The sequence below is a fragment of the Pelecanus crispus genome, unplaced genomic scaffold, assembly GCF_030463565.1.
Source record: "Pelecanus crispus isolate bPelCri1 unplaced genomic scaffold, bPelCri1.pri SCAFFOLD_85, whole genome shotgun sequence".
In the NCBI taxonomy this organism is placed as follows: domain Eukaryota; kingdom Metazoa; phylum Chordata; class Aves; order Pelecaniformes; family Pelecanidae; genus Pelecanus; species Pelecanus crispus.
Genome location: NW_027461494.1, coordinates 275,001 through 287,500, shown reverse-complemented (window position 1 = coordinate 287,500; position 12,500 = coordinate 275,001). Strand labels below are relative to the sequence as shown.

The 12,500-nt window shown below is 74.2% G+C and overlaps 1 pseudogene; it reads right to left on the bottom strand.

Annotated features, from left to right (window-relative positions):
- The window catches only part of LOC142597068 (uncharacterized), a 16,058-nt pseudogene extending 4,688 nt beyond the window's left edge, over positions 1-11,370 (bottom strand).
- Positions 11,371-12,500: the final 1,130 nt, after the last annotated feature.

Below are 12,500 nucleotides of genomic sequence, written 5' to 3'. Positions count from 1 at the left end.
CTGTCATCCGGGGCCGGGCGGGTAGACCTGTCAGCCGGGGCCCGCCGGGTAGACCTGTCAGCCGCGGGCGCGCCGGGTAGACCTGTCAGCCGCGGGCGCGCCGGGTAGACCTGTCAGCCGCGGGCCGGGCGGGTAGACCTGTCAGCCGCAGCGCAGGCAGCAGCCCAAGTGCCCCGGCCGGGCGGGTAGACCTGTCAGCCGGGGCCCGCCGGGTAGACCTGTCAGCCGCGGGCGCGCCGGGTAGACCTGTCAGCCGCGGGCGCGCCGGGTAGACCTGTCAGCCGCGGGCCGGGCGGGTAGACCTGTCAGCCGCGGGCGCGCCGGGTAGACCTGTCATCCGGGGCCGGGCGGGTAGACCTGTCATCCGGGGCCGGGCGGGTAGACCTGTCAGCCGCGGGCCGGGCGGGTAGACCTGTCAGCCGGGGCCGGGCGGGTAGACCTGTCAGCCGCGGGCGCGCCGGGTAGACCTGTCATCCGGGGCCGGGCGGGTAGACCTGTCAGCCGGGGCCGGGCGGGTAGACCTGTCAGCCGGGGCCGGGCGGGTAGACCTGTCAGCCGCAGCGCAGGCAGCAGCCCAAGTGCCCCGGCCGGGCGGGTAGACCTGTCAGCCGGGGCCCGCCGGGTAGACCTGTCAGCCGGGGCTGGGCGGGTAGACCTGTCAGCCGGGGCCGGGCGGGTAGACCTGTCAGCCGCGGGCCGGGCGGGTAGACCTGTCAGCCGCGGGCGCGCCGGGTAGACCTGTCAGCCGCGGGCGCGCCGGGTAGACCTGTCAGCCGGGGCCGGGCGGGTAGATCTGTCATCCGGGGCCGGGCGGGTAGACCTGTCAGCCGCGGGCCGGGCGGGTAGACCTGTCATCCGGGGCCGGGCGGTAGACCTGTCAGCCGCGGGCGCGCCGGGTAGACCTGTCAGCCGGGGCCCGCCGGGTAGACCTGTCCGCCGCGGCCCCGCCGGGTAGACCTGTCCGCCGCGGCCCCGCCCGTTAGACCCGTCAGCCGCGGCGCAGGCAGCAGCCCAAGTGCCCGGAGCACGGGTAGACCTGGCCTCCGTGCCCACAGCGCGGGTAGACGTGGCCTCCCTGCCCGGATCAGGGGTTTGCCTTTGTGTGGTGGAGCAGGGCTGGGGGTTTTTCCTTTTTGGGTTTTTGTTGTTTTTTGCAGGTTTGTTTTTGTTTCTGTTTTTTTTTGTTGTTGTTGTTTTGTTTGTATGTTTGTTCATTTGTGTTGGTGCCCGCGGCCTCCCCCCCCCCCCCCCCCCCGCCGTTACTTACTTAACCGTCGGCGTATACCTCGGTTAATCAATTAGCGACAGGCGGTTAGCGTGTCTGCTACGCACTTTACCGCTGGTGGCCTCGCCGCGACGCTAAATAAATAATTACACAACTCATTATAAACTGTGATACCGTTTACGTTTTATTATTTACTATTTACCGATTAATTTCGTAACCGTTAATCGCTTACGAACGATACAGCTAATAGCGCCCCCCCGCACCGCCCCACCCCCCCCCCCCCCCCCCCCCCCCGCAGCCCCCCCCGGCGCGATTCCCGGGAGGGGCTTCCGCCCCGAGAGGGCCTCTGCAAAGGACGCGGCCGGCCTCCGAGGTCTCGCAGGCCTCCGGAGAAGGTCGGTCGGCCGCCAGGCCCAACGGGCCCTGCCGGCCGCAGGCCGACTTCGCCCGAGCCTCCTCAGAGACGAGGAGCTCCCGTGGCCGACCGGCCCGAGGCCCGGGCCGCGAAGGACCGCACCCGCCTGCGCGGTTCGTCCCCCCCCGAGGCCGCCGGGCCCGTCTTCGCGGCAGTACTCACCGCTCGAACGCATCCCGCTTGGCGACGCACGCGACCGCCGACGGCCCCCTGTTAGGAGCGCGGCCTACCTGCCGGCCCGCCGTCGGCCTGGGCCGTGAACCCGGTACCTGATCGGGTGCCTCCCGGCGCAGGCCGCGTCGGGCGGTCGCCGGGCCGCCGTCCCTGCGGGGGCCCGGCCTCCCGGGGCGTCGGGCCGAGCCGCTTTCCGCCGGGGGCCGAAAGCCCCTTCCGCCTTCCACGCCTTCTCCCGGAGGCCTGGCCGGAGCGGAGAAAAGCACGGGCCGTCACTGGTTCGCCCCGCACCCTTCTTTCGTGCGCGCGCGGCCTACCTGCCGGCCCGCCGTCGGCCTGGGCCGTGAACCCGGTACCTGATCGGGTGCCTCCCGGCGCAGGCCGCGTCGGGCGGTCGCCGGGCCGCCGTCCCTGCGGGGGCCCGGCCTCCCGGGGCGTCGGGCCGAGCCGCTTTCCGCCGGGGGCCGAAAGCCCCTTCCGCCTTCCGCGCCTTCTCCCGGAGGCCTGGCCGGAGCGGAGAAAAGCAGGGGCCGTCACTGGTTCGCCCCGCACCCTTCTTTCGTGCCCGCGCGCGCGCGCGGCCTACCTGCCGGCCCGCCGTCGGCCTGGGCCGTGAACCCGGTACCTGATCGGGTGCCTCCCGGCGCAGGCCGCGTCGGGCGGGTCGCCGGGCCGCCGTCCCTGCGGGGGCCCGGCCTCCCGGGGCGTCGGGCCGAGCCGCTTTCCGCCGGGGGCCGAAAGCCCCTTCCGCCTTCCACGCCTTCTCCCGGAGGCCTGGCCGGAGCGGAGAAAAGCACGGGCCGTCACTGGTTCGCCCCGCACCCTTCTTTCGTGCGCGCGCGGCCTACCTGCCGGCCCGCCGTCGGCCTGGGCCGTGAACCCGGTACCTGATCGGGTGCCTCCCGGCGCAGGCCGCGTCGGGCGGTCGCCGGGCCGCCGTCCCTGCGGGGGCCCGGCCTCCCGGGGCGTCGGGCCGAGCCGCTTTCCGCCGGGGGCCGAAAGCCCCTTCCGCCTTCCGCGCCTTCTCCCGGAGGCCTGGCCGGAGCGGAGAAAAGCAGGGGCCGTCACTGGTTCGCCCCGCACCCTTCTTTCGTGCCCGCGCGCTGCGCGCGGCCTACCTGCCGGCCCGCCGTCGGCCTGGGCCGTGAACCCGGTACCTGATCGGGTGCCTCCCGGCGCAGGCCGCGTCGGGCGGTCGCCGGGCCGCCGTCCCTGCGGGGGCCCGGCCTCCCGGGGCGTCGGGCCCGAGCCGCTTTCCGCCGGGGGCCGAAAGCCCCTTCCGCCTTCCGCGCCTTCCCCCGGAGGCCTGGCCGGAGCGGAGAAAAGCAGGGGCCGTCACTGGTTCGCCCCGCACCCTTCTTTCGTGCCCGCGCGCGCGCGCGGCCTACCTGCCGGCCCGCCGTCGGCCTGGGCCGTGAACCCGGTACCTGATCGGGTGCCTCCCGGCGCAGGCCGCGTCGGGCGGTCGCCGGGCCGCCGTCCCTGCGGGGGCCCGGCCTCCCGGGGCGTCGGGCCGAGCCGCTTTCCGCCGGGGGCCGAAAGCCCCCTTCCGCCTTCCACGCCTTCTCCCGGAGGCCTGGCCGGAGCGGAGAAAAGCACGGGCCGTCACTGGTTCGCCCCGCACCCTTCTTTCGTGCCCAGCGCAGCGCGCGCGGCCTACCTGCCGGCCCGCCGTCGGCCTGGGCCGTGAACCCGGTACCTGATCGGGTGCCTCCCGGCGCAGGCCGCGTCGGGCGGTCGCCGGGCCGCCGTCCCTGCGGGGGCCCGGCCTCCCGGGGCGTCGGGCCGAGCCGCTTTCCGCCGGGGGCCGAAAGCCCCTTCCGCCTTCCGCGCCTTCTCCCGGAGGCCTGGCCGGAGCGGAGAAAAGCAGGGGCCGTCACTGGTTCGCCCCGCACCCTTCTTTCGTGCCCGCGCGCGGCCTACCTGCCGGCCCGCCGTCGGCCTGGGCCGTGAACCCGGTACCTGATCGGGTGCCTCCCGGCGCAGGCCGCGTCGGGCGGTCGCCGGGCCGCCGTCCCTGCGGGGGCCCGGCCTCCCGGGGCGTCGGGCCGAGCCGCTTTCCGCCGGGGGCCGAAAGCCCCTTCCGCCTTCCGCGCCTTCTCCCGGAGGCCTGGCCGGAGCGGAGAAAAGCAGGGGCCGTCACTGGTTCGCCCCGCACCCTTCTTTCGTGCCCGCGCGCGGCCTACCTGCCGGCCCGCCGTCGGCCTGGGCCGTGAACCCGGTACCTGATCGGGTGCCTCCCGGCGCAGGCCGCGTCGGGCGGTCGCCGGGCCGCCGTCCCTGCGGGGGCCCGGCCTCCCGGGCGTCGGGCCGAGCCGCTTTCCGCCGGGGGCCGAAAGCCCCTTCCGCCTTCCGCGCCTTCTCCCGGAGGCCTGGCCGGAGCGGAGAAAAGCAGGGGCCGTCACTGGTTCGCCCCGCACCCTTCTTTCGTGCCCGCGCGCGGCCTACCTGCCGGCCCGCCGTCGGCCTGGGCCGTGAACCCGGTACCTGATCGGGTGCCTCCCGGCGCAGGCCGCGTCGGGCGGTCGCCGGGCCGCCGTCCCTGCGGGGGCCCGGCCTCCCGGGGCGTCGGGCCGAGCCGCTTTCCGCCGGGGGCCGAAAGCCCCTTCCGCCTTCCGCGCCTTCTCCCGGAGGCCTGGCCGGAGCGGAGAAAAGCAGGGGCCGTCACTGGTTCGCCCCGCACCCTTCTTTCGTGCCCGCGCGCGGCCTACCTGCCGGCCCGCCGTCGGCCTGGGCCGTGAACCCGGTACCTGATCGGGTGCCTCCCGGCGCAGGCCGCGTCGGGCCGGTCGCCGGGCCGCCGTCCCTGCGGGGGCCCGGCCTCCCGGGGCGTCGGGCCGAGCCGCTTTCCGCCGGGGGCCGAAAGCCCCTTCCGCCTTCCGCGCCTTCTCCCGGAGGCCTGGCCGGAGCGGAGAAAAGCCCGGGCCATCACTCCACTCGTTCGCGCTGGACGCTTACTTTTTGCGCGCTCCCCCCCCCGGCCACGTTACCCGGGAGGGGCTTACCGCCCGAGAGGGCCTCTCAAAGGACGCGGCCGGCCTCCAAAATCTCGCAGGCTGTCGGCTGCCTGACCTAACGGGCCCTGCGGCCGCAAGCCAACTTCGCCCGAGCCTCCTCAGAGACGAGGAGCTCCCGTGGCCGACCGGCCCGAGGCCCGGGCCGCAAAGGACCGCACCCACCTGCGCGGTTCGTTCCCCCGAGGCCGCCGGGCCCGTCGTCCTCTCGGCAGCACTCACCGCTCAAACGCATCCCGCTGGCGACGCGACTGCCGACGGCCCCTTGTTACGAGTGCGGCCTGCCTCCCCGCCACCCTGGGCCGGGGCCCTGCCGCCCGGCCGCCGGAGCCAACCCTGGGGACCTGGCTCTCTGCGCAGGCCGAGGCACGCGGCTGCTGCTGCTGCTGCTTGCTGCTGCTGCTTGCTGCTGCTGCTTTCCCAGGGACGGGTGCGACCGGCAGCCGAGCCGAGCGTGTCGCCCGCAGAAAGGCATGGGCGCAGGCCAGACGTTGACAGGGCCCGGCCTGTAACAGAGAGGGCGGCGTTAGGGACAGCGTTACAAACCCTTTTCGTTTCTTCCCGCGTGCGCGCGCGCACGCAACCCGAAACGGGACCCCGGCCCGAACGCCCCGTCCCTCCCCGCCCGCCGCCGCATGCACACACCACCATCCCCACACCCCCACACCCCACCCACCCCCCCGACAGCCCCCCGGCCCGAACCCCTCGCCCGCCGCCACACGTGCACGCGCCCAGACACGCGGGCAGCCACGCCCACCCCGCCCGCCGCCGCGCACCGCACACCCCGCGCTCCCCCGCCGCGCACACACACGGAGCCCGCCCCCCCCCCCGCCGCCACGACTCGTGCAGCCCCGCCCCGCCCGCTGCCACACGCGTGTGCACACGCACACACGCAGAACCCGCACTTTCCCGCCGCCGCCCCCCCCCCCCGCCCGCCTCGCCTGCCGCCACACGTGCGCAAGACAGCCCCCGCCCCAGCCCGCCGACACACCGACCCCCCCCCCCCCCCCCCCCCGCCCCCCTGCCCCCGCCGCCTAGCCGCCGGCAGGTTTGCCGCGCCTGGAAAGGCAGGCGGGAGACTCTAGGACCCGGCGGCGTCCCTGCCGGCTCCGTGCCGGGCGGCAGAGGGAATCCCGGCGGCGTGCTGCCGAGTCCCTACCCTGCCCTGCCGTGCTGCTTGCTGCTGCTGCTGCTTGCTGCTGCCGCTTGGTGCTTGCGCGCTCCCCCGCCGCCCCCCCCACCCCCCCACCACGCCCGCCCGCCTCGCCTGCCGCCACACGTGCGCACAGACAGCCCCCCGCCCCAGCCCGCCAACCCGCCCCGCCGCCGCCGCCGCCGAGCCGCCGGCAGGTTTGCCGCGCCGGGAAAGGCAGGCGGGAGACTCTAAGACGCGGCGGCGGCCCTGCCGGCTCCGTGCCGGGCGGCAGAGGGGAATCCCGGCGGCGTGCCGGTCTCTCACCGCGGCTGCCGAGTCCCTACCCTGCCCTGCCCGTGCTGCTGGCTGCTGCTTGCTGCTGCTTGCTGCTGCTGCTTGGTGCTTGCGCGCTGCCCCCGCCGCCCCCCCCCCCCCCCCCAACCCCGCCCGCCCGCCCGCCTCGCCTGTCGCCATATGTGCGCGCAGACAGCCCCCCCGCCCTAGCCCGCCGACACACCACCACCACCACCACCCCCCCACCCCCCCCCCCCCACACCCCCCCCCCCCCGCCGCCTAGCCGCCGGCAGGTTTGCCGCGCCGGGAAAGGCAGGCGGGAGACTCTAGGACCCGGCGGCGTCCCTGCCGGCTCCGTGAGGGGAATCCCGGCGGCGTGCCGGTCTCTCACCGCGGCTGCCGAGTCCCTACCCTGCCCTGCCCGTGCCCCGGCTCCTGCCTGCCTTTCTGCTCGCTCGCCCTGCTGCACGCCTGCCCGCCCCCGCCGCGGGTGGAAAGTGAAACGAAGGCGCGGGGGGCGGGGGAAGAAAGGAAGGGGGGAAAAAATCCCCAACCGACCCGAACAGAAACCTTCTCCGATAAGAGGCGGCGCCCCCCCCCGCGCCAGGCTCCCCGCCTGCTCGCCGACCGCTCTCGCCTGCCCTTGCGCCCGCACCCCACCCCACCCCACCCCTTCCCCTTCCCCTGCCGCCGCCGCCACTACACTCTGAGCGCGGGACCGTTGCTCCGGCGGGAACCACCGCCCTTTACGCGCGGGCGGGGGGAGGCCGGTTGCCAGGTAACGGGGGCCGGCGCGCCTGCGCAGGGGCGCGCGGCTGATCAAAAACAACCCCCCGGGGCGCCAGACAGTCTGCGCTCAGCGGGGGCAGCACCCACCCGCCCCGGAACGGCAGCGCACGGAGGGAGGGGGGAGCTGCGCGCGTCGGGGCGGGGCGGGGGGGGTGCTGTCTGTAGGACGGCAGGCACATATTTTAACGTGCTGTGTTTCATAGGAAAAATAAAAAAGTCAAAACGAAATATAGCGATGGCAAGACAAAAAAAAACACGAACCACCACCGCCGCCCCCGCAGCCGCCGCCGCCACCCCCCCCCCCCCCCCCAACCAGAAAACCAGCCTACAACGCAAAACGAACAAACAAAAGCCGGCGAGTGCCCGGCAACCGCCGGGACCTGGACCCGGCTAGGGGTGCCCGGTTCTGAAGTCTCCTTGGCGGACGCCACGGAGGCGGGGGTGCTGGGGGGGGGGGGGGGGGCCGCGGGAGGGGGGGGGGGGGGGGGGGGCAAGCGTGCCTGATTGAGGGTGGCAAGCGACGGCTTTTTAACAAGAAAAGCAAAACAAAAGACAAAGAAAAAAAAAAAACAACAACAAAAAGAGTCTGTTACTATTTATTTTTTCTACCAAAAGCAAAAAAAAGGCATTCTGCTGCGAAAACAGTTCATTCAAACTTGCTTCCGAGTTTCCATACCAAAGGGGGGGGGGGGGAAGAAAAAAACACAGCCCCAACACCCCCCACCCCGGCTGGGACCAACCGGGCCTCCCCGTCCAGCCGGCTCCTGGAGCAAGGAGCGACTGCCCGGTCCAGCTGGCTCCTGGAGCGGGGAGCGGCTGCCGGGTCTACCCGGCTCCGGTCCCCGGAGCGGCTGCCAGGTCTACCCGGCTCCGGTCGCGGGAGCGGCTGCCAGGTCTACCCGGCTCCGGTCCCCGAGCCGGCTGCCAGGTCTACCCGGCTCCGGTCCCGGGAGCGGCTGCCAGGGTCTACCCGGCTCCGGTCCCCGAGCCGGCTGCCAGGTCAGCCCGGCTCCGGTCCCCGGAGCGGCTGCCAGGTCTACCCGGCTCCGGTCCCGGGAGCGGCTGCCAGGTCTACCCGGCTCCGGTCCCGGGAGCGGCTGCCAGGTCTACCCGGCTCCGGTCCCCGGAGCGGCTGCCAGGTCTACCCGGCTCCGGTCCCGGAGCGGCTGCCAGGTCTACCCGGCTCCGGTCCCGGGAGCGGCTGCCAGGTCTACCCGGCTCCGGTCCCCGGAGCGGCTGCCAGGTCTACCCGGCTCCGGTCCCCGAGCCGGCTGCCAGGTCTACCGGCTCCGGTCCCGGGAGCGGCTGCCAGGTCTACCCGGCTCCGGTCCCCGGAGCGGCTGCCAGGTCTACCCGGCTCCGGTCCCCGAGCCGGCTGCCAGGTCTACCCGGCTCCGGTCCCGGGAGCGGCCGCCAGGTCTACCCGGCTCCGGTCCCCGGAGCGGGCCGCCAGGTCGACCCGGCTCCGGTCCCCGGAGCGGCCGCCAGGTCTACCCGGCTCCGGTCCCGGGAGCGGCCGCCAGGTCGACCCGGCTCCGGTCCCGGGAGCGGCTGCCAGGTCTACCCGGCTCCGGTCCCGGGAACGGCTGCCAGGTCTACCCGGCTCCGGTCCCCGGAGCGGCTGCCAGGTCTACCCGGCTCCGGTCCCCGAGCCGGCTGCCAGGTCTACCCGGCTCCGGTCCCCGGAGCGGCTGCCAGGTCTACCCGGCTCCGGTCCCCCGAGCCGGCTGCCAGGTCTACCCGCTCCGGTCCCGAGAGCGGCTGCCAGGTCTACCCGGCTCCGGTCCCCGGAGCGGCTGCCAGGTCTACCCGGCTCCGGTCCCGGGAGCGGCTGCCAGGTCTACCCGGCTCCGGTCCCGGGAGCGGCTGCCAGGTCTACCCGGCTCCGGTCCCGGGAGCGGCTGCCAGGTCTACCCGGCTCCGGTCCCGGGAGCGGCCGCCAGGTCTACCCGGCTCCGGTCCCGGGAGCGGCTGCCAGGTCTACCCGGCTCCGGTCCCCGAGCCGGCTGCCAGGTCTACCCGGCTCCGGTCCCGGGAGCGGCTGCCAGGTCTACCCGGCTCCGGTCCCCGGAGCGGCTGCCAGGTCTACCCGACTCCGGTCCCCGGAGCGGCTGCCAGGTCTACCCGCTCCGGTCCCGGGAGCGGCTGCCAGGTCTACCCGGCTCCGGTCCCCGGAGCGGCTGCCAGGTCTACCCGGCTCCGGTCCCCGAGCCGGCTGCCAGGTCTACCCGGCTCCGGTCCCCGGAGCGGCTGCCAGGTCTACCCGGCTCCGGTCCCCGAGCCGGCTGCCAGGTCTACCCGGCTCCGGTCCCGGGAGCGGCTGCCAGGTCTACCCGGCTCCGGTCCCCGAGCCGGCTGCCAGGTCTACCCGGCTCCGGTCCCGAGAGCGGCTGCCAGGTCTACCCGGCTCCGGTCCCGGGAGCGGCTGCCAGGTCTACCCGGCTCCGGTCCCCGAGCCGGCTGCCAGGTCTACCCGGCTCCGGTCCCCCGGAGCGGCTGCCAGGTCTACCCGGCTCCGGTCCCCGGAGCGGCTGCCAGGTCTACCCGGCTCCGGTCCGCGAGCCGGCTGCCAGGTCTACCCGGCTCCGGTCCCCGGAGCGGCTGCCAGGTCTACCCGGCTCCGGTCCCGGGAGCGGCTGCCAGGTCTACCCGGCTCCGGTCCCGGGAGCGGCTGCCAGGTCTACCCGGCTCCGGTCCCCGAGCCGGCTGCCAGGTCTACCCGGCTCCGGTCCCGAGAGCGGCTGCCAGGTCTACCCGGCTCCGGTCCCCGGAGCGGCTGCCAGGTCTACCCGGCTCCGGTCCCCGGGAGCGGCTGCCAGGTCTACCCGGCTCCGGTCCCCGGAGCGGCTGCCAGGTCTACCCGGCTCCGGTCCCCGGAGCGGCTGCCAGGTCTACCCGGCTCCGGTCCCCGAGCCGGCTGCCAGGTCTACCCGGCTCCGGTCCCCGGAGCGGCTGCCAGGTCTACCCGGCTCCGGTCCCCGGAGCGGCTGCCAGGTCTACCCGGCTCCGGTCCCGGGAGCGGCTGCCAGGTCTACCCGGCTCCGGTCCCGGGAGCGGCCTGCCAGGTCTACCCGGCTCCGGTCCCCGGAGCGGCTGCCAGGTCTACCCGGCTCCGGTCCCCGAGCCGGCTGCCAGGTCTACCCGGCTCCGGGTCCCGGAGCGGCTGCCAGGTCTACCCGGCTCCGGTCCCCGGAGCGGCTGCCAGGTCTACCCGGCTCCGGTCCCGGGAGCGGCTGCCAGGTCTACCCGGCTCCGGTCCCCGAGCCGGCTGCAGGTCTACCCGGCTCCGGTCCCCGAGCCGGCTGCCAGGTCTACCCGGCTCCGGTCCCCGAGCCGGCTGCCAGGTCTACCCGGCTCCGGTCCCCGAGAGCGGCTGCCAGGTCTACCCGGCTCCGGTCCCCGGAGCGGCTGCCAGGTCTACCCGGCTCCGGTCCCCGGGAGCGGCTGCCAGGTCTACCCGGCTCCGGTCCCCGGAGCGGCTGCCAGGTCTACCCGGCTCCCGGTCCCCGAGCCGGCTGCCAGGTCTACCCGGCTCCGGTCCCCGGAGCGGCTGCCAGGTCTACCCGGCTCCGGTCCCCGGGGCGGCTGCCAGGTCTACCCGGCTCCGGCGGGACTCAGTCTCATTTCCGAATCGGGGAGGTAGACCTGTTGTCCCAGGCCGCGGGCTCGGAGCTGCCGAAGGGGTCGCTGTTTTGCGCTGCCTCCAGTTACCTCATCGTAAAGGTCGGCGACGGTTGGCGCCCCTTCCCGGTGGGCGGAGGCGCGGCTCTTGGAGCTTGCCGGGCGCAGGGACCTTCCGGTCCGTACTATGGGAGCAAAGGGTGACATGCCACATGTACTAGAGCTAACGAGCGGTTGCGAGCCCCGAGGCTCGGCCGGCGAAGTGGGGCACTCGGCGGCCGCGGTGGCGGTTCCCTCGGCGGTTCCGGCCACTTTCTGCCTACTCGGCTCAGCCGTGTCCCGGCGTTGCCCGAGAAGATGGCCCAGGTTTTTCCGAGCGGTGGGGAGTCGCGCAGAGCTGGAGCCGCCGGCAAGGCTCCTGCGTCCGTTGCCGCCTGGCGCGCGACACACAAGCCGGCTGCCGCGGGGCAGAGGCACTCGAACGCTGGAAGTCCGCGGTGGGGTTTTCCGTGCTTGCCGCGGTTTTCCGCTTCCTCGGCCCGCTGAGGAGCCCGATGATGGCTTGTGGGCGAGGCGGCGGCGCCTCGTCCTCCTCCCCCGGCCGGCGCGAGCCAGACGCGGGGCGGCTCGTGGTGTCTGGCCCGCCCGTGCTTCTTCTTTCCCGGTTGTCTCCGAGGGCGGCCTCGGTGGGGAAACGTGCCATGGGTAAAAGCTGTCCCATGGACTGTGGCCGCGGGGCCTCTGCTTCCTTTCTGCTGATCGATGATGCATGGTGGGGTGCGTCGGGGAGGCTTCACGGCGGGCCGGCTGCGGCCGGTGTTCAGGCCGGCGTTGCACCTCTCCGCGAGACGTTGCCCTCTCAATCGCACGCTGTCCCAGGACCCGCGGGGCAGTGGGGGGCCTCCGCTTCCTTTCTCTCTCGTCTCTTTCCTTTACCGATCGATGAGGCCTTTCGGGTCGCGTCGGAAAGGCCCCCGGCGGGCCGGCTCTTCCGTGCTCCCCGTCATAGGGAGCCACGGCGGGGTCCGGTGTTCAGGCACGGGCAGGTCTACCTTCCAATTCGCTTCCCGTCGCATGCGAGGTGTGTGCCACCTACCTTCCTTCTTTCCCCCGGCGTTAGGGGGGCCGTGGCGGTGCCGGCGATGCCGTGCCGTCCTACCCCCGCTCCGAGGGGGTGAGCGTTCCTTGGGCTTCTCTACCGAAACAGCTTTTGCGCGACGGCCGCGTGGCCTCGCGAGTTCTCTCAGGTGTCCTAAAACGACGCGAGGCGCGGGGGCCGGCCTCGGTCCGGGTGTCCGTGGTGCCGGCCGCGTGCAGCGCTGGGCGGTGGGGTGTCCGAGCCTAACAAAGGTGTGGAAAAAAAAAAAAAGCCGCGTTCTAGGGGAAAAAGGGCGAGTGCGGGGCCGCAAGCCCGCCCGGGTTGCGGGCCCCGAAGCGTGCCGCGGGCGGCCAGGGGGGCGTCCCCCTCCGCCGCTGCCGCCTCCGTTGTACCGGCTTTCTGTGCCACACCGCCGCCTGCTGCGGAGCGAGCCGCCCCGGCGGGGGCCTCGGTCCCGGGGGTCGCGCCCGCCTCGGCGGGTCGCTGCCTCCTCTAGCACGTCCGGTGCCCTCTCCCGCGGCAGGGGGGAGCCGAGTCCCTCTCCCCCCGCAGATCGTCCCCGATCGATCTGCAAAGCCCGGCCGGCCTCGGGGGGCGGGTCAGCCCCGGCCGAACCGAGCCGACTGACTGATGCCGCGCGGAGCAGTTTGCGCGGGCGCCCCGCGCGTGTCCCCGTCTCGCGGGCAGATGATGGAGCGCGGCGGGCGCCGCCGCCAAGCGCAAAAGGGAAAACG